A 22315-nucleotide genomic window follows, 5' to 3' on the forward strand; every position below is an offset into this window, starting at 1 on the left:
AAAAAAGAAAATCAAGATAAAATCCTCTGTAGAAGACAGGGGTCAAAATATAAAATATATTGTTTTTTATATGAACAAACATGAATCACGTATGGACTGTAGAACAAAAATGCCGGCAGAACAGAACAGAGCAGAGATATGTTTTGCCAGAACATTCAAAATTTGAATTGGTCTTTACAATTAATTATTTAAGGAATGTAGGTTGCAGAACTGCTTAGCAAAAGTAAAAATGTGATAATGAATGCAGCAGTCCAAATGTTTCATGGTGTCGCCATATGGAGCATATTTTACCTGCACCTTGTTGCACTTTTAAAATCTTCTATAGCACCTACCTCAATATTTTGTTATCTCAGTGACTGGCCTGCGCTGGATCTTACTTCCTTAACCTTCTTTGTTAAAACATAACCTTAAGTAGAATAAAAATAGGCTTTATTAAAAGCTATCAATCTGATCTTAAACTATTCTAATTGTAAAATATCTGAAGGATGGCCACCATTACATAAGCATTCATCCAGCCTCAACCTTTTGAGAAGATGAGTCTGTAGTACCAATAGTAAGATCCCTATTCTCTCAAAATGACTTTTTGGGGATTAAATTTCAGGAAAAGAAAAAAAATATTTTAATTAAAAAATAAACAAATAGCTATTGCAAAGAAGCAGTTATACTTACACCCATGCAATTGTTAATCTTGAAGGATTCCTGGCAATTTTCATCTTGCATTTTTATTTTACAGAGCAGACCTTACCCCTTATAACAAAGTTACATATTTGAATATATTTTAGAGTTTAGGTTCTCCTTTTTGAACCTAGTGAATAGGCAAGAAGAAATGTTGAGAATATCATTTCAGATTTTTAGAAAAGATAAACCTTAAAATTCTTCTATGTTTCAAGGATTATAGAAATTCTAGTTGATAAGTTGAATGGACACTGTGTACCATTTTTCTGACTGTGGCATTAGTGGGTATTCATCTGTGGGAGGTTGGTGAAGTTATGGCTCACTGTGGACTTTAGGTAAGTAGAGGGTCTTGGTTTCTTTTGAACGGAGGAGTTCAGCCCTAGAACACATGGTGGAGGTGCAGCCATGATTTCCTTCCATTGGGCTTAAGGTCTTTTATTCAGAAAGCAGTGTTGCTGGACAGTTCCCTCCCAAATAGGCAAGTGGTGACCAGGAGTGGACCCAGGATTTTGGGGTCAGATTAGTAATAACTAAAAAATGTTGATGTTATTGTGGCCTTGAATAATAACTTTGTGCTCTGATTCATCATTCATTTCAGATTGAAATTATATATTTTTAATTTTTATCTGACCCTAATTTGTTTTTGCAATCTTGTTCAATAAAAAAAATTTGAAATTTGGAAGTAGGACTTTTGAATCAGTATCAGTAGGAGTGGTCAGGGAATGAGATTTCTCAATCCATGCTCAGGTTTTCTGAATGTACAAGCATGTGTGTGTCTAGACAGCTAAATTTTAACAAGTACACCAGCGTTTCCAATGCAGGTAGTAACTGGGAAACACCTACATCTAAACAAAGAGTTTCTATTTTGCATTTGTCTATGCTATCCAGGAGATTGTTCCGGTTACTATTGCTGTGAAACAAACCATTCCAATATGTAGTGGCATAAAATAGCCATTTTGTTATGCTCATGGATTCTGTAGTTTAGATATCTAAACAGAGCACAGCAGGGAAAACTTTTTCTTGTTCCACGATGTCTGGGGCTTTGACCAGTAAGACTTGAAGGCTGAAGGTGACTCTACTGCTTTGGGCTAAAACCATTTGGAACTGTCTTCATTCACATGCCTGGTAGTTGGGAAGTTTGCTGGCTAAACCCTAAAATTGAGCTGTTGGCTGTAACTTCTGCATGTGATCTCCCCATGTGTTTTTTTCTCATGAGATAGTTTGGGCTTCCTTGCAATGTTGTGTCTGGATTCCAAGAGTGAGGTCTCAGGAGAGCAAGATGGGAATATATGTTATTTTTGCAACCTAGTTTGGAAGTCACATAATATCATTTCTATTGCATTCTGTCAGAGAAATTACAAAGATCCGTCTAGGTGCTTGGACTGCCAAGGGCACAATATAAGAAAAGCATATAGGATGGAAGTATTGTGACTATCTTTGGAAAATATAATCTGCATAGAAATCATTTAATTGAAAGCTGTTCAAAAATTAGAGAGGAAAGCTGAAAGTCCAATATGGTCGAAAAGATTGTAATAGAACACTTTTCTTGCTGTAAATGTGTTAAAACCTCTTTGCCCAGATGAATTACATTCCATGGTAGTAAGAAAACTCACAAATCATATCACTGAGGTGCTTCAGCAATCTTAAAGAAATATAAAAATGGGACACATTGGCATCTGGGGAAATTGGTATATATTGTTGTGTCTAAAGGAAAGTGATGGACTCTCTAAATGGCAGGCCAGATAAGATTCTAGAGTCTAGTAAACTAAGGCCTAGATTTTAAAAATCCAGGTCAGGGATGACATATAAACATGTCGTAAGTGTGCCACCATTTCCTTAGCTTGTGTATCCATGGCAGGCATTGCTAAATAATCAGGTCATGGTCTTCTTGGTGGCTATGCCTAGATAGAACCTAGAGTTATGGTCAAAACTATGCTCCGTGTAGCCATTAACAATTAATTGTTGTTGACCCATGAGTTGAAACCTATTCCTCATCTATAAACAAAACACAGAGTACAATGTACACTATTCAAGTGGTGGTAATACTAAAAGCCCAGATTTCATCGTTATGCAATATATCCGTGTATCTAAACTATGCTTGTACGCCCTAAATTTATACAAATAAGAAAAATAAAAAAGTAAGAAAAAAATACAAGGAAAATAAATAACAGAAAGTTGCTACAGGAGCAGTAACAAAAAGTATTTCCTGACAGCACAAGTACAATGGTGTATTTTAATTTAAAACAACAAATTAAAAATTATTTAATTTCAGTTTATATCTCCTATCTTAACTATGTCAGGTATCACGGAACAAATAAAGATGAGATGCTTTAAAAATAAGTGAAGTTTCCTAGGTCCCAACATTATTTCAATAAAAACAAATTATGCCATACTAACTTTATTTTTTTTCTTTGTAAAAATTGGCAGACTGACAGAGCAAGGTACTGTGATAGACATGGTATAACGTGGCTTGTATCAAGGACTCTGACACATTCTTGTTTATGACATCTTTGTAAAAAAAAAAAAAAAAAGAAAAGAAACTGGAAAACCACAGTTGAGTGTAAAAATGATTGCAGAGACCAGCCACTGACATAACAACCCCTCACAAAGGGTGATGACTTCAACGTGGTTGGAATATTCTAGTGTGTTCAACACTTTGTAAGATCAAAGACTTGAAAAGATTAAGGGTATATTCATTATACTTAAGGATGACATGAAACTGGAGGAGAGTAAATACGTTGTATGACATAATGAGAATCCCAAAATATCTCGATATATCTTGTATCCAACAAGATAAAATTCAACAGAATATATAGTCATACAACTTATATTTAAAAAGTATAAAACATATAAACCTGACTTTGCAACAGCATGTGTAAAGAATACTTCTGTATTTTAATTGAGTTAAATTAAATTAAACATGTGATGCAACCTCCAAAACAAAACTGCTGTGATTTTAGCATTTGTGAAAGTTCTTTCCAGAACAAGGAAGGTGGTAGTTCCAACCTACTCAGTAGGTAAGTACCCCAACCTACTACTTCCCTTCTCAGATCACAACTGGATAGTTCATTCAGTAATTAACATTCCAATGTAAAGGAATAAAAAAAAGGAGAGCATTATTCAGGATTTGTGTTCCCTGGTGAAAACTCAGGGTATTTTATATACATTTAAGTGATATGTGCTAAGCATTGTATTAAGAACGTTATTAATATAACCTAAGTTAACCCTTAAACTAATGCTGGAAGTTAGGCATTATTATGACCATTTTATACGTGGGGACACTGAATCACAGAGTTTAAATAATTTTTATAGGTACATAGCTATAGAGTGGAAGAGCCAGGATTCTAACACAAGTCTGTTTTCCCCAAAGCCCCTGCTCTTAACATCTGTGATAGGGGTTCATAAAATTCTGGTGTGCATAGGTATCATATGAGGAGCATGCATAGAAATGTGGAATTTCAGGCCTACATATTATAAATCAGCAGGTCTTGGGTAATTTACTTTAAAATACTTCAGCATAGATTATGTAATTTGATCGTGTGTGTGTGTGTTTTAATCCACACCTTTACTGTGGTTAGTTGCTTTAATCAGAAATATCCACTTCAGGGAAGTTAGCTAACATTTAATAAAAAGGCCATAACCCAGAGAAATTTAATTATAGTTATCTCCAATTAATATAAAAAGTTTTGCTAATTTCACTTATGAATGTTAGAACTGGGAATTTCTTGCTGAAATTAGTGGTTTTCATTTTTTGTAGATTTTCTGGAAATACTAGAGAGAGTCTTGGTGTCTGCAGAGTACAGAGCAGCGGGCTCGGTGATCTGTACTCCGAGGAATGGCACCCAGAGCTTTGAGTCTTCAAGGGCCTATGTTCAGCTGAGATTTGGAGACTTCTTGGTCTCCTATCTCTGACTAGATAGCGGAATCCTGCAGCTAGAGTGTGGCTTCCTTCCCATCCGATGAAATGTTCGTGGAAGAGTCCATTAGACACCTAGAGGAATGGACAGCTATAATTCCAAGGGGTTTTGACAAACTGGTGGTATGATTGTCAAATGTTTGCTAAGAAGTGCTAGGGTGTGTACCAAGATTCAGTCTGAGATTTGCTTTTAGGGGGATTGTGGAAAGGAAACCCATAACCTTCACCTACAGCTGTTGGAGGAGCCTGATATTTATTTGTTTATTTATTTAGTTAGTTTTTGATATTTATTTTTAAAACCTTGAAAATTGTGCATACCCAATTTGGATCAGGTCAGGACTGAATTATAAAGAGCAGCTTAAGTGACTCTTATTTGAGACAAGCTGTATTAACTTATATCTTCTTCCCTGTTTAAATGGAGAATGAATGAACATTTGGCAGTGGGTTGTGGGAGTGTTTCAAGCACCGGATTAGTAGCCAGATCTTCCTTAAAAAAAAAAAAAGGTTATTTTCTGATCTTGAGAGTCAATCAATTTTAGAAAGAAATTTTATAAAAATCATTTGATCTGGTTAATAAAAAGGAATAAAATTTTGTGATCCTTAGGGTATGCCTAAAGCCTCAAAACCAATAGGATTTTCTGTGAGTGCTTCTCACTGAACCACTGCAAAGAGCCTCCATCTGTGAGTCAAGGTCTTTGCTAAGTAATTTCACAGGCAAACACAACTGAGTCATACACTTTAAAAAAGAAAAAAGCTATATTAAAGTTGTTTCAGGAAGCCAGATATATCTGTTGGGAAATAAGGGGTGTCATTAAAATGCTGTGCTTAGAGTTCTATTATTATTGTTTATACCTAAAATTATGTTAAGAATGGCAAATTAAAGTTTTTTTTGTTTGGTTTGGTTTTTTTGTTTTTGTTTTTGTGGTTTTTTTTTGTTTTTTTGTTTTTTTGTTTTTTTTACAAATAAGCCAGGCACAGAATATTTTTTCAACACTTAAAAATTTTCTAGAAAAAAATCCTTGCCTAACATGATTTTTGCAAAATTTCTAATGATGAAAAAACACTGGAATGTTTTTGGGAATAAATCTTATAGCAATAAATAAACATAAATTCTTAAACTATTCAAGTATATTCTTTCATACTTAGACAATAAGCACAGTGAAAATAATGTGTCTTGCACATAATGGGAACAATATAAATGTTTGCTTATTGACAAACTTTTTGATTACTACAGACCAAGTGAGGGAAGTATTAAATGTAACAAAAAGTTAAATAGGCACATAGGAATAAGATTACAAAAATAGTGTGTGAAGCTTATGAATCTTGAGAAATTAATAAGGGCAGTGAAGAAACGATTTTTGCACAGAAGACAAAATCACTAAGGCAACATCTGTTCAATCCTTGATGAAAAATGACAATTGCTGAATGCTGAGAAGGTCCTTGTTTTGCCTGGAAATTTGTATTGAAGCAGTAAGTGGAACGAGTAAGTTGGTAGTGGGGATTCTTTAAAATTTTAAAGTGGTACCTTATTTTTCACAAGATCTTGGTAGGTTCCATTTAATCTATCAAGCATTTCAGCACTGTGCAGTACCAAATAGGTCATGCCTATTCTTATCTGTGAGAGTGCAAATTTTATATGGCCACTAAGTTATCCAAAGAGAATTAATTATATTGTATGTAGTTTCAGTAGATGTAATGATAATATATTTGAGTTATTTGGCTATGGCAATCAACACATGAGATCTAGTTCTGCCTTCACTGATTAACCTACCCCCACAACCCCGTCTCCTTTTCTCAAATACTGCCAATGATAGTGACTTTATATTGTTTTGTTACTGTTTGTTTGATGTGGCTTTCTTTAATAATATGCACTCCTTTTAAAATGAAGCACATTGAAAAATACCCTTTTCAGGAAAAAGGTTGCTAATTTGATAGAATAGACTACCCAGTTTGTTGATATTTTAACACCGATTATACTTCTGATGTTAAACTACTCAATTTAGTTTATCTTGTGTATAAAAGCAGGCTGGTTTATTTGGTGACATAAAAAATAAGCAACAATTTGACTGGTTGTAATTTTCATTTCTGAATAAGGTGCTTGGGTTTTTCCCTTCTAAAATTGTAAGTTATATTAAAGGACTTCCTGTTGTGCACATTGTCATTCCCCAGAGGGTAGGGCATTAAGAACAAGAATAGTTTGACAAAGAAAAGTGTCTGGGGAATGAGGGGGTAATTTGGGTGTGTGATGTCAAGAAAATGGTAGAAATGCTGGTTTGCCGTCTTGATTTATAGTAAACAAAATACACTGTTTAATTATGCTATTTTATAGAAAATTTCTCGTTTATTAGTAGTCACAACCTTAATGATGAGGTAGTAGTTGTTTCAAGTTTTTCTTCTTTCAAATTGTTTCTTTGTTTATGCCTTTGAATGTTATGTTTAATGTCAGCTAGCTTTGTGTCTTTTAAAATGGTATTTATAGAGATGATTTCAATATATTACCCACTCAGCCATGGTAGCTTGACTCTTCAGAGGGCCCCTCTGTTTCAAGGGCTGTTTTTTGTGAATGAAGAGAGGCTCTGATATCACTCAGCTGTCGAACTCCTCAGGATGCTGGGGATGAACTTGTCTAACTCCATTTCACAGATGTGGAAATTGGGGATGAAAGAGGTTGAGTGACTTGGCTTGTGCTTGTTATGGGAAGGGCCTGAATAGAACCTGGTCTTGTCAGTATCAATTCAATGCTTTTTTTTTTAATTAAAGTTTTTATTTTGAGATTGTTGCATATGCAGTTGTAAGAAATAATACAGAGGTCCCTTGCATCATTTACTCAGTTTCCCCAAGTGGCAACATCTTGAAAAACTACAGTATAATATAGTACAACCAAGATATTGACATTGATATTGTCAGGTTACAGAACATTTCCACCATTAAGATGCCTAGGCCATTCTTTCACAGCAATACTCACTTTCAACCTGCCCAATTCACTTTTTCACCATTGGCAACCACTCTAATCTGTTCTCCATTTCTATAATTTTGTCATTTTATGTTGTACAAATGGAATCATACAGTATGTAAACTTTCAGATTGGCTTTTCAAACTCTGCATAATCTCTGGAGATTTGTTCTTTTTTTGAGAAAGGGTCTCACTCTGTTGCTCAGGCTGGAGTGCAGTGGTGTGATCATAGCTCACTGCATCTTCCAACTCCTGGGCTTAAGTGATCCTCCCACCTCAGGCTTCTGAGTAGCTGGAACCACAGGTGCATGTCAAGATGCCTAAGTAGTCCATAATATTTTTTTGTAGAGAGAGGGTCTCATTATATTGCCCAGGCTGGTCTCAAACTCCTGGTTTCAAGCTGTCCTCCTGCCTTGGCCTCCCAAAGTGCTGGGATTACAGGCATGAGGCACTGTTTCTGGCTTTTACTCTGGAGATGTGTCACTGGATGATTGTGTGTATCAACAGTTTATTCCCTTTTGTTGCTGGGGAGTACAGATATATCACACTAAGGCTCTTTTTGTGGTATATTTCTGTTCTAATCTTGGGAAATCTTGGCCATTTCTTTCTTAACTTGGCCATTTCCTAACTTACAAGGTTAAGGAACATAATTATGAAGAAATAATTTAATTTTGACATTTCTCATTTTGTGTCTGGAGAGACTTGGAAGAGGTGATTATAAAGATAGCAGAAATCCATGCAGTATCAAGGGTGTTTTGGTGATGCCACAGCCTTCTTTGTTTTGTGGTGAGAGTGAGATGGACTTTAGATAGGGCCTCCAGTATGTTTTCTGAGGGATATGATTAGAAGGGGGCTCTGCTAAATTCTGTGTTCATGTGAGGCAGCCTTCCCAGGGAATCAATGTCTCAGCTATTACACAGGGCAAAATGATTTCAGATCTCATTCTAGTGTCACAAAGGGGATTTGCAGGTGCCAGTTGTCATTACTGAAAGTGGAGTGCAGCCAGAAGAGAGGAATTAGCACCTGTCTACCCTGTAACTGTGCCCTGGGTTTTTAATGACCTGAAATAGTTGAGGCTTGACATTAAACCTGCCTTAAACCCTAAAGATAGGCTCATTAGAAAGACAAAATGCTCCAAGGTGAAGAATGTATTTTAATTCTTATACTAAATTTTAGTTTGCTAAAACTAGTGGGCTGCATGGCACTTGCCCTGTGGCCATTTGTAGGTCTACTCACTGTCAAGAAAACTTCCACACTTTCAGGACAGTCAGTTAGGAGATGGGAAGTCACAAAGCCATACCTCCCACTGCATTTATGTGTTCTAATCATTTGAAGATGACTTGTAGAAACTATGATGAAAGGAGAAGATGCGTCCTAGGGGTTGGAATTGAAGTCTTGGGAGGGTGGAGAGCAGTCATTTGAATAACTATTAGATAATAAGATAAAAACTTTGGACAAATGAAACAAGTAGCAATATAACATAGTTTGCAAAATCTGGTAAACAACCTTTAAGAAAGTGGGAGTTGAACGATGAGAACACATGGACTCAGGGAGGGGAACATCACACACCGGGGCCTGTCGCAGGGTGAGGGGCGGTGGGAGGGACAGCATTAGGAGAAATACCTAATGTAGATGATGAGTTGATGGGTGCAGCAAACCAACATGGCACATGAATACCTATGTAACAAACCTGCACATTCTGCACATGTGCCCCATAACTTAAAGTATATATATAATATATATGCCATATATATAATTATGTATATACTATATATACATAATATATAGCATATATAACATATATTCTCTCTCTATATAAGATATATAATATATATACTATATGTGCATTATATAGTATATATAATATATATCCCTTAATGTAAGGTGAGGTATGCATGTAGTATGAACCCTAGAATTCTTGAGTGGGAGAAAATGAAAATGTGGGGGTATGGAAAAGGGGCTTGTACAGGAGCATGAGGGACTCTTGAGGCTAAGTCAGGTCAATCTCAGGCATTAGAAGGGACTAGAAGGAGCTAGAAGGAACACAGTGATTCATCTAGGTTTTTATTTTCATAGCAGCCTTTTTAATGTGAAGTTGCCTGTCTGAGACTCAGTAACACTAACAGATTTTCCTGCCAGTGCTGTAAAGCTGAGGGGTAATCAGATTAGTATTAAAAATGAACAGCCTGGAGAGTCATTTCTGTAACTTCTGAGATCAGAAATAAATTATCGTTCTTCAGAAAGCCAGGCCAGGTTGCTTGTATCTCTGATTTCAGCTTCCCTCCCTGCAGTGTGAGCTGGCTTGGGATTTTGCCCATAAACACTTAGGCATGACTTTTTTTTTTTTTGAGACGGAGTCTCGCTGTAGCCCAGGCTGGAGTGCAGTGGCGTGATCTCTGCTCACTGCAAGCTCTGCCTCCCGGGTTCACGCCATTCTCCTGCCTCAGCCTCCCGAGTAGCTGGGACTACAGGAACCCGCCACCACGCCCGGCTAATTTTTTGTATTTTTAGTAGAGAGGGGGTTTCACTGTGTTAGCTAGGATGGTCTTGATCTCCTGACCTCGTGATCCGCCCACTTCAGCCTCCCAAAGTGCTGGGATTACAGACGTGAGCCACCGCGTCCGGCCTAGGCATGATTTTTAGGTAACTGGTTCCCATCTCCGGGGTTCCTCGCTCCAAGTGGCCTGTTGTCAGCAAGGGAATGCCAGACTTTGTGAAGTACAAAGTCACAGCATAAGAAGTGATCAAAACATTTGGACTGTTGGTAGTTTGGGGGAAGCCAGGTAGGATGTTTCAAGTCATATTAGCACAAATTCCCCGGCACTTTCCACATTGCAAGCCTAGTGTCAAGGTGACCTGACTCCTCCCTAGGAGTCATATCCAAATCACTCACTCCTTTTCCCATCTTAAGTCCAGAGGGCCACTCTGGGGCCTCCCAGTTGTCTGTTGTGGAATTGCTGCCAAGTATGCACATAATTCCTGACTTCAGGGTTCAGGTTGTAAAAGAAAGTTTATTTCTTATTGCCATTTTATTTTGCTTCTGTAGAGACAGGCCTGGGTTGCCTAGACTGGTTGTGAACTCCTGGCCTCAAGTGATCCTCCTGCCTCAGCCTCCCAATAAAGTTTATGAATTTGTTAAAGCATGCTGGAGAAATCCGTGCTCTCTTTAGGTGTATTCTGTGGTCACATAGGGTAGGAAAATCTAACCAGGTAAAGGAGATGAGGCTGATGACAGCAAAGTGAAATGAATGGCTTCTTCTCCAAGGCTGCCTCCAGCATCAGCTACTTGTATTGCAGATGTTGGAAGGAATTTGTGCGAGTTTCCCAGAGAGCTTGTACTTGTCCAGTCTCCCATGTAGGGATAGGATCTAATGACCAAAGCTGGTTTTGAATTGGTAGGTGTGATCTGCTTGAAATAATGGTATTTCACCTGCTGTGTACCCATACACATTTTAAAAAAGATTAGTATATTTTCTTCTTCCCCTACCTCTCACAACAATTTTTTACTTTTCCTTGATCTCAGTGTTTTTTCTTGTAGGGAAGAGGCGCATATAAGAAGCAGCATAGAATAGAGGCTAAGAGCATAAACTATTAAATCAGATTGCTTGGGTTTGAAACCAAGCCTTGCCACTTTCCTTGGAAAAATTAGGTACTCATTCAGTGCCCTAGTTTTTCTTCATCTGTAAAGTAAAGGTAATCATACCAATTTCACTGAATTTTTATAAAGATTAAATAAGTTTCAATCATCTATTACTGCATAACAACTCCAGAGTTAGTGGCTTAGAACAACAGCAATCATTTTATTATTATTATCACTCCTGGTGCTATCAACTGATTTGGCTCAGCAGGGTAATTCCTGTTTAAGTTCTGCTATGCTCTGGCAGTCAGATGGTGGTGGCTGGGGCTGGAATCATCTTGATCTCAGCTAGGGCTGTTGGTTGGTACATCTCCATTTGGCCTTTTCATGTGGCCTAGACTTCCTCCCAGCATGGAGACTGGGTTCCAAGTGTTAGTGCTGCAATGGAACTGTATGGAAGGTACACCACTTTTTATGAACTAGCCTGAGAAGTCTCATGGGGTCATCTCTGCCGTATGCCATTGGTTAAAGTCATTGTAAAGATCCATTCTGGTTTACGGGAAAAGATTATAGAGCCTACCACTTAACAGGAGGAGTGTCAACAACACTCTGTAAGAAGAGCCTATGGGATAAGGTAAGTTGTGGTAGCCAATGTGCTGCAGAAGGTAGAGCACTTAGAACAGTATCTGGCGCGTAATGAATGCTCAGTAACTCTTAGTTATCATCAGTTCCTGCATTCCAAGCCTAGTGACCCCAATTTGGGACATGTAACCACTTATTCCAGGAAAATTTGGAGAATGTTACTCGATAGCCGTGCCATTTTAATGATGCTACTATATAGCTGTGTCTAAGTCTCTATGAGGAAGAACACCTGGGTCTGAGGCTGTTGTATCCTTTGGAAGTAAACCTTGAAATAAAAGACAAGGAGGAAATGCTGGCCAAGCTAAGAAATGTGTCTGAGGCATTTAGTCATAGTATGGCCACAATATTGGAAACCAAGTCCATTTCACTCCAGCACAGTTGACCCACAAACTGTCCTAGTCACTCAGAATAATTAATCTCTGGAAGAAGCCGAATAAAGTCCCACCTTCATGTTCATTAAGACTCATCAACTTTGGATAAAACTGAGTAAAGTTTTCTTTGGCAATGGGCAGGGTCCCTTTGAGGCCGAACACCCCTGAGGCCAATCACTTCATGGATATCCTGGGAAGCATTTCTTTGACTTTGGAGTGGCCCTCATTTGAACCTGACTCTCAAAGGCAAATGAATTAGGTGGTTTAGTCATGGGAACACCAATCCAAAGCCAGAGCTTTAGGGCTGTTGTTGCAAGCAAGTGAAACATAGGAAAAGGCTTCTTATGTGCCATCTGCCCATCTGCTTCATTATAGACCACATAGCAGCAATAGCAAGACTTGGGCTCTGGGCAGTGTTGACAGATTGGAGCAGCTTTCTTTGGATGTGTCTGAGCTCTTCATGACCTCCTTTGCCTTTTCCTAATATATCTTCCACCTTAAATAAAAAGTGGCCTTATTCCTATTCTTTATAGAATAAGGAATCTGACTCTGAAACAGAAAAGTAGATCTATTGAAAACTGTAGATTTGTTCTAAAAGTATTCAAATGTGAAAATTACTCAAGAGGCTTGTGCTGCTCCTGTTGACGTCATTCAGCCATATGCAACATTGCCTAGGATGTTTCTCACTTATATGTAGCTGTTCTAAAGGTCGTAATGGAGATTTGAGGATTAGAGGAAACTACCAGTTAAATTTTATGGTGATTCAGTGGCTCATAGTTAAGTCCTTGTGGATGGGTTGTACTGAGGTAATATTCATATGGAGAGAGAGAGAGAGAGCAAGAGAGAGAGAGAGCGAGCAAACAACACAGACCTCCAGACAGATCAATCAGAGTCTCTCATTGGCTGGCTCCATCTGCTGAGAGCATCAAAAGGCATTCAGGGAAGAGACGCCTTTCTACAGATGGGCTGAGGGAGAAATGAGAGAACAAGAGAAGTTCATGGGTAAGGGAAAGTTTCTAATTAACACATGCTGATAGAGCAGAGGCCAACAAAGGATGAAGGAGTGATAAGGAACACAAATTTAAAAAATAACGAGTGTTTGTTGTATGAGATGGCAATGCCATCTGAAGATTGATAACATCTTGCTATTGTCCTAGGCTGAAATTTTTTAAGTCCCAAACAACAGCAAAGATTAATTATACAATATTTTTATTTCATCTGTGTCTTGTTTGAATCCACCCAAAACCAACACTGAGACAAGGACTTGGGTGCAAGTAATTTATTTGAGAAGGAGTGAGCACAAACGAGAGAGTAAGGAAAAGTCAATAAGAAGTGTATTAACAAACAAATTGAGGGCCTCTAGATCTCAGTCTTGCTGGGGATCCTATGAGGAAACATGTCTAGCACACCAGGACAGAGATACTGGGGTATTTAGTCTTTCAATTCAGTCCCTATTGGTTGAGGGTTTCCTCCAAGGGTGTTATGTTCCCTTCCCTCCTCTCCCCTTCCCTTCCCCTCCCCTCCCTTCTTCCATTCCTCTCCCTTCTTCCCTTCCCCCTTCTTCCCTTCCCTTCCTTCCTTCCTCCTCTTCCTCCTCCTCCTTTTCTTTCTTTCTTTCTTTCTTTCTTTCTTTCTTTCTTTCTTTCTTTCTTTCTTTCTTTTTCTTTTTCTTTCTTTCTTTTCTTTTTCTTTCTTTCTTTTCTTTCTTCTTTCTTTCTTTCATTCTTCTTTCTTTCTCTCTCTTTCTTTCCTCCCTTCCCCTTCCTTCCTCCTTCTCTTTCTTTCTCTTTGTCTCTTTTTTCCCCTTCCTTCCTTCCTCTTCTTCTTCCTCCTCCCTTTCTTTCTTTCTTTTTTCTTTCTTTCTTTCTTTCTCCTTTCTTTCTTTTTCTCTCTTTCTTTCTTTCTTCCTTTCCTCTTTCTTTCTCTCTCTCTTTCTTTCCTCTCTTCCCCTTCCTTCCTCCTTCTCTTCCTCCTTCTCTTTCTTTCTCTTTGTCTCTCTCTTTCCCCTTCCTTCCTTCCTTCCTTCCTTCCTTCCTTCCTTCCTTCCTTCCTCCCTCCCTCCCTCCCTCCTCTCCCTCCTTCTTCTTCTTATTTCTTTCTTTCTCTCTTTCTCTCTCTCTTTCCCCTTCCTTCCTTCCTCCCTCCCTTCCTTCCTCCTCCTCTCCCTCCTTCTTCTTATTCTTTCTTTCTTTTTTCTTTCTTTCTCTCTTCTCTTTCTTTCTCTCTCTCTCTCTCTCTTTCTTTCCTTCCTTCCTCCCTCCCTCTCTTTTTCTCTTTCTCTCTTTCTTTCTTTATTTCCTTTCTTTTCTTTCTCTCTTCCTTTCTCTCTCCCATCCTTCTTTTTCTCTTCCTTTCTCTCCCTCCCATCTCTTTTTCTTTCTTTCTTTCTTTTTTTCTCTCTCTTTCTTTCTTCTTTTTCTTTCTCTTCCTTTCTCTCTCTCCCATCCTTCCTTCCCTCCCTTTCTCCCATGTTTCCTTCCTTCTCTCCCTCCCTCCCTTTCCCCTCCCTTTCTTTCCTTCCCTCCCTCCCTCCCTCCCTCCCTCCTTCCTTCCTTCCTTCCTTCCTTCCTTCCTTCCTTCCTTCCTTCCTTCCTTCCTTCCTTCCTTCCTTTCTTCTTTCATACCTTTCTCCTCTGTTTCTCTCCTTCTATCCATACATCTACCAACCCATATGTCCACTCTAGACTTGTGTGTTCATTGACTAGACGCTGGTGATAATGTAAAAACCATGCCCAGTTGAAATTTGATCAAATATATGGAAATGGGAGATAGATAGATGATAGATAGATAGATATCAATGGAACTATATTTAGAAAAGCATAGATGGCCTGTTCATGCTTTATCTTTGAAACAGTGTTATCTCACTTACCTGAAAGGAAAGGGTTAAATATTTTATCTCTCTCACATTGTCTAACCACTGAACAAAGGCTCCAGAGTTTGTTAAAAAAGATAACTGACTATTCATTTCTCTATTCTGTGAATTTTGCTTTTGAAAGAGCTGGTATACGATGCCTCTCCAAAATCACCTTGTTCTTCCTGGATCTATTCAGAACCTGAAACTCCTAGAAAAGAAAAATGCAAGATGTATGAAGTGACCGAGACACTGCATTGAATCTTGGAAGATGTGTGATATGATTTGGATATGTGTCCCCACCCAAATCTCATGACGAATTATATCCCCAGTGTTTGAGGAGGGGCCTGGTGGGAGGTGACTGGATCATGGGCAGACTTCCCCCTTGCTGTTCTCATGATACTGAGTGAGTTCTCACAAGGTCTAGTTGTTTAGAAGTGTGTGGCACCTCCCCCTTCACTCTCTTTTCATTCTTCCTGATCATGTAAGATGTGCCTCTTTCCTCTTCCTCTTCTGCCATGATTGTACATTTCCTGAGGCTTCCCAGCCATGCTTCCTGTACAGCCTATGGAACTTTGAGTCAATTACACTTTTCTTTTTCTTTTTCTTTTTTTTTACAAGTTACCCGGTCTCAGGTAGTTCTTTATAGCAATGCAAGAATGCAATGTGGTTCCCTTGAATAAGACTAGAAACTAGAGAAGTTCAGGTAGCATTATGTCCTAGATATTGTAATTTTCAACATAATGCAGTAATTCAGAATATCAGTTATATATTTGGCATTATTCTCTAATTTTCTTTTTCTAAATTAAAAAAGATTTTAAATGTACATATTTATGGGGCACAGAGAGATATTTCAATACGTACAATGTCTAATGATCAAATCAGGGTAATTAACATATCTACCACCTCAAACATTTATCATTTGTTTGTTTTGAGAATATTCAAAATCATCTCTTCTAGATATTTAAAAATATACAATAAATTATTGTTAACGGTATTTACCCTACAGTGCTATAAAACACTGGGACTTGTTTTTCCTATCTAGCTATAATTTTTTTATTGTACTTTTAGTTGACGTAATACTTATACATATTTATGTGGTATGGAGCAATATCTCAATACATGTGTACCATGTGTAATGATCAAATCAGGGTAATTAACATATCTATCACCTCAAACATGTATTATTTCTTTGTGGTATGAACATTCAAAATCCTCTTTTCTAGCATGTTGAAAATACAATAAATGTTAACCACATTTATCCTATAGTACACTAGAACTAATTCTTCCTATCTAACTGTATATAATTTTATATCCTTTAACCAACCTCTCCCTGTCTTCTCCTCTCCCAATCCTTTCTGGCCTCTAATAACCACAATCCTACTCTCTACTTCTATGAGCTCAAGTTATTTTTAGATCGTACATATAAATGAGAACGGGTGGTACTTATCTTTTTGTGCCTGACTTATTTCACTTAACATAATGTCGTCCAGTTTCATTGATGTTTCCATGAATGACAGGATTTCATTCTTTTTATGGCTGGACAGTATTTCGTTGTTATACATGTCACATTTTCTTTTCTTTCCTTTTCTTTTTTTTTGAGATGGAGTCTCACTCTGTCGCCTAGGCTGAAGTGCAGTTGCACGATCTCAGCTCACTGCAAGCCCCACCTCCCAGGTTCACGCCATTCTCCTGCCTCAGCCTCATGAGTAGCTGGGACTACAGGCGCCCGCCATCACGCCTGGCTAATTTTGTTTTTGTAGTTTTAGTAGAGACGGGGTTTTACCATGTTAGCCCGGATGGTCTCTATCTCCTGACCTCATGATGCACCCATCTCAGCCTCCCAAAGTGCTGGGTTTATAGGCATGAGCCATTGCGCCCAGTCACATGTCACATTTACTTTATTTATTCATCTGTTGATGGACATTTAGGTTGATTCCATGTCTTGGCTATTGTGAATAGTGCTGCAATAAACATGGGGTTGTAGATATCTCTTCAATATACTTTCTTTCCTTTGGATAAATACTCAGTAGTGGGACTGCTGAGGAAAAAAAGATGTATTCTGCAGCTGTTGGATGGAATGATCTGTAAATAACTATTAGTTCATAGTGCAGATTAAGTCCAATGTTTCTTTGTTGATTTTCTTTCTGGAAGATATATCAAATGCTGAAAGTGTGGTGTTGAAGTCTCTGTCTGTTACTGTATTGGAGTCTATCTCTCTTTTTAGCTCTGATAATATTTGCTTTATATACTTGGGTGCTCCAGGATTGGGTTCATATATATTTCAAATTGTTATATCCTCTTGCTAAGTTAATCCCTTTATCATTATATAGTGACCTTCTTTGTTTCTTCTTATAGATTTTTGTCTTGAAATCTGTTTTGTCTCATGTAAGCAAAGTAACTCCTGCTTTTTTGTTTGTTTGTTTCCATTGGCATGGAATATCTTTTACTATTCCTTTAGTTTCAGTCTATGTGTGTCTTTTTAGATGAAGTGTGTTTCTCATAGGGAACAGGTCATTGTTTTGTTTTTCTGTTTTTGTTTTTTTTTTAAGCCCATTCAGTCACTTTATGTCCTTTGATTGGAGAGTTTAGTCCATTCAAATCCTGAAATTTTATTTTATTTTTTTTGTGAATGTTTTGTGGTCTTCTCTTTTTTTCTTCCTTGCTTTCTTCCTTTTAGTAAAGGTTATTTCCTCGGGTGGTATGATTTAGGTTTTGGCTTTTGATTTTTTGAATCTGTTGTATGTTTTTTGACTTCAGGTTGCCCTGAGGCTTGCAAATACTGTCTTGTAACTCATTATTTTAAGCTGATAACAATTAGCACCGTTTCCACCAAGGAACAAGCAAAAACAAAACTAATAAAAACTGTACATTTTAACTTTGTCGTCTCATTTTCTAACTTGTTGTTATTTCTATTTATATTTCATGGTACTTTCCACATCGTAGTTGTTATTTTTGGTTGAAGTTTATCATGTAGCCTTTTTATTAGAGATAAGAATAGTTTACACACCGCAGTTACAATATTATAACATTCTGTGTTTTTCTGTGTACTTACTATTAAAAGTGAGTTTTGTATTTTCAGATGATTTCTTATAGTTCATGAACATCCTTGTTTTTTCTGATTGAAGTACTCTCTGTAGCATTTCCTGTTGGAAAGGTTTTGTCTTCTCTGACTGTGTATTTTTCAATAGCCTGTCTTTGAGCTCACTAATTCTTTCCTCTGCTTCATCCATTCTGCTATTAAAGGACTCTAATGTATTCTTCAGTGTATCAATGCATTTTTCAGCTCCAGAATTTCTGCTTTATTCCTTTAAATTATTTCAATTTCTTTGTTAAATTTACCTGATAGAATTCTGAATTCCTTCTCTGTGTTCTCTTGAATTTCTTTGAGTTTCCTCAGCATAGCTATTTTGAATTCTCTGTCTCAAAGGTCACTTATCTCTGTTTCTCCAGGATTTGTTCCTGGTGCCTTATTTGGTTTATTTGGTGAGGTCATGTTTTCCTGGATGGTCTTGATACTTGTGGATATTCATCTGTGTCTTGGCATTGAAGACTTATGTATTCATTGCAGTCAGTGCAATCGGGACTTGTTTATTTTATTTTATTTTATTTTATTTTATTTTGAGATGGAGTCTCGCTCTGTCACCCAGGCTGGAGTGCAGTGATGTGATTCCAGCTCACTACAAGCTACGCCTCCCAGGTTCCCACCATTCTCCTGCCTCAGCCTCCCGAGTAGCTGGGACTACAAGCGACTGCCACCACGTCCAGCTAATTTTTTTGTATTTTTAGTAGAGACAGGGTTTCACCGTGTTAGCCAGGATGGTCTTGATCTCCTGACCTCGTGATCCTCCTGCCTCAGCCTCCCAAAGTGCTGGGATTACAGGCATGAGCCAGTGTGCCCAGCCAATCAGGGCTTGTTTGTACTTGCTCTTCTTGGGAAGGCTCTCTAAGTATTTGAAAGTGCTTGAGTGTTGTGATTTAAGCTTCATCTGCATTAGGGGGCACCCCAAGCTCAGTAATGCTATGGTTCTTGCAGACTCCTAGAGATACTACTTTGGTGGTCTTGGACAAGATCCACAAGAATTCTCTGGATTACCAGACAGAAACGCTTGTTTTCTCCCCTTACTTTCTCCCAAACAAATGGAGTTTCTCTCTCTCTCTACTGAGCTACCTGGAGCTGGAGGTGGAGTGATACAAGTACCCCTGTGGCTACCACCACTATGATTGTGCTGGATCAGAGCTGAAGCCAGCACAGTACTGGGTCTCAGTCAAGGCCTGTGAGTGGTTACATCCAATGCTGTAACCACTCCCTGGTTATAGCCTAGGTTTGCTCATGGCCCTGGGGCTCTACATTCAGCAGGTGGTAAAGCCAGCCAGGCGTGTGTCATTCTTTCCAGGGTGGTGAGTGTTCCCAGGCCCCAGGTGGGTCCAGAGGTGCTGTCTGGGAGCCAGGGACTAGAGTGAAAGACCTTAGAAGTCCACCTGGTGTTCTAATGTACTGTGGCTGAGCTGACACTTAAACCACAAGATGTAGTCCTTTCCTCCCCTTTTAAAAGGCAGACGAGCCTCATCTCATGACCACTGCCACCACAGGCCCATGAGTAGTACTGCTAGATTACCACTGATGTTCCCTTAAGCCCAGGGGCTCTTCAGTCAGTTTGTGGTGAATGCTTCTTAGCCTGGGACTCACCCTTCAGGGCAGTGGGCTCCTTTCTGGCCCAGGGCAGGTTCAGAAATGCCATCCAAGAGTCAAGGCTTAGAATCAGGGACCCTAAGAGCCCACTTGATGCTCTAATGTTATCTCTGTGACTGTACTGATACCTAGAGTCTAAGACAAAGTCTCCTTTACTTTCCCCTCTACTTTTCTCAAGCAGGAGTCTCTACCTGTGGCCACCAAAGCTAGGAATGTGCAGAGTCTCACCTGAAACCAGCAAGCATCAGAGTCTCATCCAAGGGCCGTTGTATGCTACCTGTGTATCATTACTGATTATTCAGGGCCCAAGGGCTCGACAGTTAGCAGGGGATGAATCCTGCCAGGACTGAGTCCTTCCTTTCAAGGAAATGGGTTCTTTTCTGGCCCAGGATGTGTCTAGAAATCTCATTTGGGAGCTAGGGCCTGGAAAAGGAGCCTCATGGCTCTGAGTGGTGCCCTATCTTGTTGTAGCTGAGCTGGTAACCAAGGAGCGAGACAAAATCCTCCCCACTCTTCCCTCTCCTCTCCACGAGTGGAAGGAAGGGGCCTCTTTTGGAGTTGCTGTCTGTGCAGCCTGGGGTTGGGTGAGGGGTAGAGTCAGCACTCCCTTAGCCACCCTGGCTGCTGTCTTAGTAGGTTGTGTGCCCCCTTAAGTCCACTGGCGCTGAGCCCAGTTCATCAACAGGACTCATGCGGGAGTTGCATTTCTTGTGACTCAGACTGTCTTTCACATTTATTTAGGGCCCCAGAGCACTTTAGCCCATGGGGTGAGGCTTGCAGGAACTCAGGTTTCTATCACTGGGATATGTGATTCCCCTTTGACTAGGGCTGATTTAAATGTTCTCTCCATGGGTGGGTGTCAACTGAGTTTGTTCTGGTTTTGCATTCTGCTGTAATGAAGAGGCAATGAATGCAATACAATGCCTCACAACTGCTGTGCTCTACCTCTCTCAAGTGCTCATATTGTCTCTGCACCACACTGGCATTGCCAGCGGATTGGGGAGGGGTGGCATTGGTGATTCAAAACTGCTTTTTCTATCTCTTCTGTGTGTGTGCTTTTTATCTACATTTCTTCTTCTTCTTCTTCTTCTTATTATACTTTAAATTCTAGGGTACATGTGCACAACATGCATGTTTGATACATAGGTATATATGTGCCATGTTGCTTTGCTGCACCCATCAGCTCATAATTTACATTAGGTATTTCTCCTAACCCTATCCCTCTCCAGCCCCTGACACCCCGACAGGCCCCGGTGTGTGGTGTTCCCCACCCTGTGTCCAAGTGATCTCATTGTTCAGTTCCCACCTATGAGTAAGAACATGCAGTGTTTGGTTTTCTGTCCTTGTGATAGTTTGCTGAGAATGGTTTCCAGCTTCATCCATGTCCCTGCAAAGGACATGAACTCATCCTTTTTCATGGCTGAATAGTATTCCATGGTGTATATGTGCCACATTTTCTTAACCCAGTCTATCACTGATGGACATTTGGGTTGATTCCAAGTCTTTGCTATTGTGAATAGTGCCACAATAAAGATATGTGTGTATGCCTCTTTATAGTAGAATGATTTATAATCCTTTGGGTATACACCCAGTAATGTGATGGCTGGATCAAATGGTATTTCTAGTTCTAGATCCTTGAGAAATGGCCACACTGTTTTCCAAAATGGTTGAACTAATTTACACTCCCACCAACAGTGTAAAACCGTTCCTATTTCTCCACATCCTCTCTGGCATCTGTTGTTTCCTGACTTTAATGATTGCCATTCTAACTGGCGTGAGATGGTATCTCATTTCGGTTTTGATTTGCATTTCTCTGATGACTAGTAATGATGAGCATTTTTTCATGTGTCTGTTGGCTGCATAGGTATCTTCTTTTGAGAAGTGTCTGTTCATATCCTTTGCCCACTTTTTGATGGGGTTGTTTGTTCTTTTCTTGTAAATTTGTTTGTGTTATTTTAAGATTCTGGATATTAGCCCTTTGTCAGATGGGTAACTTGCAAAAGTTTTCTCCCATTCTGTAGGTTGCCTGTTCACTCTGATAGTATTTTTTTTTTGCCATGCAGAAGTCTTTTAGTTTAATTAGATTCCATTTGTCAATTTTGGCTTTTGTTGCCATTGCTTTCAGTGTTTTAGTCATGAAGTCCTTGTCCATGCCTATGTCCTGAATGGTATTGCCTAGGTTTTCTTCTAGGGTTTTTATGGTTTAATATCTAACATTTAAGTCTTTAATCCATCTTGAATTAATTTTTGTATTTGGTGTAAGGAAAGGATCCAGTTTCAGCTTTCACCATATGGCTAGCCAGTTTTCCCAGCACCATTTATTAAATAGGGAATCCTTTCACCATTGCTTGTTTTTGTCGGGTTTGCCAAAGATCAGATGCTTGTAGATGTGTGGTGTTATTTCTGAGGGCTCTGTTCTGTTCCATTTGCCTATACCTCTGTTTTGGTACCAGTACCATGCTGTTTTGGTTACTGTAGCCTTGTAGTGTAGTTTGAAGTCAGGTAGCATGATGCCTCCAGCTTTGTTCTTTTGGTTTAGGATTGTCTTGGCAATGCGGGCTCTTTTTTGGTTCCATATGAACTTTAAAGCAATTTTTTCCAATTCTGTGAAGAAAGTCAATAGTAACTTGATGGGGAT

The sequence above is a fragment of the Theropithecus gelada genome, chromosome 5 (assembly GCF_003255815.1).
Source record: "Theropithecus gelada isolate Dixy chromosome 5, Tgel_1.0, whole genome shotgun sequence".
Lineage (NCBI taxonomy): Eukaryota > Metazoa > Chordata > Mammalia > Primates > Cercopithecidae > Theropithecus > Theropithecus gelada.